Source organism: Parus major, chromosome 3, assembly GCF_001522545.3.
Source record: "Parus major isolate Abel chromosome 3, Parus_major1.1, whole genome shotgun sequence".
NCBI classification, from domain to species: Eukaryota; Metazoa; Chordata; class Aves; order Passeriformes; family Paridae; genus Parus; species Parus major.
Window position 1 is genome coordinate 21,696,086 of NC_031770.1, and position 4,900 is coordinate 21,700,985.

General features: G+C 40.9%; 1 long non-coding RNA gene across 1 annotated transcript; it reads right to left on the minus strand.

Annotated features, from left to right (window-relative positions):
- Nucleotides 1-81: 81 nt before the first annotated feature.
- On the minus strand, nt 82-3,274 carry LOC117244178. The gene is made up of 2 exons (XR_004496757.1): nt 3,212-3,274; nt 82-325 (listed from the first exon to the last, which is right to left on the minus strand). It is a non-coding gene; the product is annotated as an uncharacterized LOC117244178 (long non-coding RNA).
- Nucleotides 3,275-4,900: the final 1,626 nt, after the last annotated feature.

The following is a 4,900-nucleotide window of genomic DNA, read 5'->3' on the forward strand; positions in this document are numbered from 1 at the left end:
GTCTCTGCTTATCACTTTGTAGAAAAGCAGGACCCACTTGGGTGAGGAGGAGGAGGAGGATGGATGACACTTCTTACATACTTCAGCTTGTTAATCTCTCTCATTGGAGCAGAAATTTTTATTGTTATTTTCTTAGCAAATTCCCATGCTACTGTTTATTTCTTCAATCTGATTTCATTCTAGAGCTGACTGGAGTTCATGGATTTTGCTTCCTTCAAGTGCAGAGAATCTGATAATGAACTGGTGTAAGCTGAGGCTTCTTTTGCATAGCAGGATGAAGGATTTTTTGCTGTGTTTTCCTATAGTAGCTCCTCTTGGCTTGAGACTGTTAAAAAAAGAAAAAAAAAATGGAAGTGATGATGCTAGATGTCGTATCTTGGTCAGGCTATAATCCTAACTAGAAAAGATAATTGGGATGCAAGGTAGAAACAGAAGACATAAAATTGGTGAAAAGTTGAGCAGCATCCTCCTTAAATTATTTTCCTTTTGAGCAGGAGGCACAAAGTGCCACTGCCTTTCAAGCTGACTGAGGAAAGTGGTGGTTTCTGTGCCACTTTTGTGGTTCCATGACTATAGTTTGGTGTGTGTGTATATATACATGCAGCTGTGTGCACACATGCATACATGTACCTGTAGCTACATTTAATCAAATGAAAGTCCAGAAAGAGGTAATTGACCTGCTGTTGTGTATGCTCTCTGTCAGACTGAAGATCTGAACTTTTTGTGGTCATTTGGTTTTTTTCATTAAAGGCATAGATCAGTGTCTTTACCACAAAAACCTCTGTATTTTAATGCCAAAAAAAAAAAGAGACTAAGAGGTCAAACAATTTTTTTAATCCTGCATAATGAATGTGTGTTTCTTGCTGTTATTGACCAATTTGTTGGTGGAAACCTTTGATGGTGCTATTCCAAAACAACTCAGAAATTACAAGACATTTCCACGCTGGGGAACAAACTTTTCTCGTAAGTCATGTGATGTTCAGAGTGCATAGTTAAACTTACGAGAAGCCTAGTAGGAAAAAACCCCAGCCTTATCCAGGGAAAGCCCTGCTCTGGCTTGAGGCTTAACTGTCTCTGAGCTGCTGAGATTAACCCTTACAGCTGAAAAAAGTGTTCCTTCTTTAAACATGTCTGCTCACCTGATCTGAGAGGCTTCTAGAATTCCAAGAACTTGTATCAGTTTTAAAGCCAAGCAAATAATAATTGAAGCCTAAGAGTCTGGATGTTAGGTATGGGAGATTGCAGGGGGAGGAAAATTGCAATTTCTGCTTATTGGAAGTTAGCTTATATAGGAAGATGGCTTGCTGTACAAATACCTGTATTCCTAACAAACCCTGAAGAGTTTCTCATGCTGACTCATTTGTGGGTTAGTTATATGTGTGTGCTGATCAGGAAAGGCCCTGGACCTATTACTAAGTTCTCTTTTTATGTAAACACAAGTGTCTTATATTTTGTTAGAATTGTAGTGAGGTTCTTTTTTGTGTATGTGTTTTGGTTTTTTTTCTAACATGGTGTATTTTTATTCTTAATATGCTGGGAAATAGACTTGTCAAACAGAAACCATGGATATTAAGGCAAACAATGTCTGAAAATACCAAAAGAGATGTGAGGGAGTTAAAATTACAGCAATATACAGAAAGCTGCTGTTGGAGCTATCAGCAGTGAATGTGATCCTTGACTATTAGTGGAAGCAGGGGAGTTATTAATGTTTGATTCCTGCATTCAGTTTCTGTTGCCTGTACTTCAAGATACGCAAAAAAGAATTTGGAAAGCACTTCTAAGATAGGGACCCAGCTTATATCTCCTTAGTGTTTCTCAGTAAACAAAGCAGTAATTTGATTACTGTGCATAGCTGCATACTGATAATGGAGACAATTCAGATCTGTTTCACTAACTGGCAGAAGAAAGAAAATATTCAGTAGCCAGACATTGGTCCTGAGACAGCTGCTAAGAATTCAAACAACAGAAGGGCTTATGCAGACAGCTACGTCATGATCTGTTCCTGATCATTGAGATATGCTTTCATCTAGCTTGGATAAATTGTTGGGTGGAGCAGGAGGAGATGGCTGAATGAAGATGACTGGAGGTGCTGATAATATGTGCAGTTCAGCATTAAGGCAATAGTTTTTGGTGCTTAGGCTCTATAATTTGACCTGACTTCTCCACAGATGGTGTAGCCAGTTACTCTCGGAAGTACTTGCTACTCACGTTCCTGTGAACATGTGCTCAGGCATACCAGAAAGTGTCATTTCTGGATTCCTGGCTGATTCCTTGCTCCAGGCAATGTGGAACTGAATGCAGGGAAGGGAAGGAATGTCCGCTGTCAGATTCTACCTTCCCCTGGAATTTGGAGTGTAATCTCCTGCTAAGGTCATTCAAGTGTATTTCAGAAGTGATTCCTGAAGTTGTACTCATCATGGGTATTCATGGAATCTTAGACTTCCTTTCCTATTTTTGTTTCCTTGGCTATGCCCTCATTTTACCCAAGGGCTGATATGCCTCAATATAGCTGAAGTTTTTGTATTTGATAGGGGATACATTCTGACTTAAATCCTGTAAAACTGTATGGGAATTGCACAGGTCTAGAAGCAAGTTCAATGATTCTTTAAACATATGCATAAACTTTTAAGAAATATTTTATTTAGTGATACCACAATTCTAGCTAAAAACGCCACCAGCCTACTGAACAAATTTATAGGATTTGAAGGAATTTTGTTGCGTTCCTAAAATATCTTTTGAGTGATATTCAGTGTGTGTGTGTATGCATTTAGAGAAAGAGAAATCTCATACAACACAGTTTGGAGGCATCTTGCCTTCAGATTAGCTTCATTTCTTTTCTGGTTATCTTTTTGTTTGCCTAAAGTGCTGCTTGCTGTGTCCTTGGTCAGCATATTTACACACATGTCCTTTTAGTTGCTAATAGCATCTTCTCTGAACAATCTGTTCCTTTTGTAGCAGTGCAGGTGTACTCAGGTGTCTGCACTGTGCAAACCAAGACGGCAGGGGGGGAAAAATAGAGGGTAGAGGGGGGGAACTTAGGAGCCCTGCCAGCTCTCAAAGCAGTTCTGAGTTGAGTAAACCCCCAAGAACTGGTAGTCGCTCCGTTTGACTGCTGCAGATCTGTGTCCAGCACTATGGGAGCTGCTCTTGCTTCATATACACAAGTGCCTCAAAGGACACAACCTGAGATGCTAAACAAAAACAGACTTACCCAGAACTTTGGCATTTTCACCTTCAGAGCAGAGATGGTGCCTGAGACAAAAACACTTCTTGAAATTAAAAGAAAACCAAGTGTTACCTGCTTTTCTAGCAAGGCATATTATGCAGTGTTGCAGTTACGCTCTCCCCCTGTGAACCTTTAAGCCAGGTGCTGTTTTGTGTCACCAGGAAACAAGCCTATCTTACTGACCCCTGATAGTTCCCGAGTTGTTTGTACTCCAAGGAACATCTCTCTGCCAAACAGCAGCTGCTCAAACTCATGACTGAAATCACAGATTGCTGCATTTCAGTGAGCAGTCATCCCAGGTCTGCACTTCAGAAAGTTTCTCTACTCTACTGATTGTCAGCTGAGAAATAGGAAGCATTTATTTGGTGTTCTTATTTGCTTTTAGGATAATGTCTTTATCTCTTGCTTGCCCACCTCCAACTGATGCTGTCAAAATTAAGGACAGCTTGGTTGTATGTCTGAGATGTTTGCACTTAGCCTCAGTCTCCTGATCCAAGGATCTTAGATAAGGTAAGAGCAGTGTTCAGTGAATTTTGAGAGAAAAGTCTTTCTGAGGTTAGAAAGAGCCTATAAACACTTTAGTCTACTGGACAGCTAACTGTAGTAAAAAGCTGATTTTTCTTTTTGTCAGAGTTGAACCAGTGACCAGTAGAGCAGTCAAGCAGATACTGAAACTGTTTTATTGTATAGATAAAAAACTTAGTCCATAGCCACTTCACAGTCTTAAAAATCACCCTTTTGCTTTTTCTCTATAGATAAGGAGTCATATTCACATTCCCTCAGACATGATTGTGGAGTTCTCCAGAAGTCTTTAAAAACTTTGATTACTAAAAACAATTGTTTGGAAGGTGTTTTTTTTTTAATGGGTATCAATGGTGAGCTCCAAGGAGGATAGGATAAAATAAGAGACTTGTGTGGGCTGGCTGATTTAAAATACCTTTGCTCAACAGCTTAAGTATGTGACATGCTGGCAATCCATTTTATAGAGCCCTTCCTTGCTTCCTAGAATCTAAATTTAGGAATGCAGTTAATGTGAAATTAAGAGCTGTCTGTGCTTAACATGCAGCTAACTGTGGAGAAAACCCAAGGAGTAACAGTTGAGCTGGAAGAGACTGGGATAAATATAAACTGAGTGTGATGTGGATGGATGGACTCTGCCAAACATGGTGGGTGAATCTTCAGGGTACAGTTTCAGGCTTCACTTGACACCCTCTAGGTGTGTGGCAGTGCTGAAATGGGACTCTCTCTTGTGCTTATTCCTGACTCCAGCTTTGCTCTTTGGATCAGATCATTAGTTTATCCACTTAAAACAGTTCTGTTTGGCCTGAGTGTTTTTTCAGCTGGTTTGTCCTGTCTGACTGTAGAGTGACTTGGTGAATGCAGTCAGTAGCAGAAAGGTGCTGGGGAAGACGTGTGGTGTATCCTGGAAGTAATAGTGAACTGCTGGACTGGCTGACCATGGACCTGCAGTGTACTTCTGTACTTGGCAGGAGTCTGGAGGAAAATGTGTTCATGTGTATCTCAACTGTGGCTTTTCTGTTTGGGCAGCTGGAGAGGGCAGAGAGCACTGCAGGAGCTCGCAGCCAGCTGCCCGGCCTCCCGGCTGCTCTGAGTCACCGCCCACCAGTGAGTGAGGCGACAGAAGGCAAGGAATGTCCTTTGGAGCACTGGCTG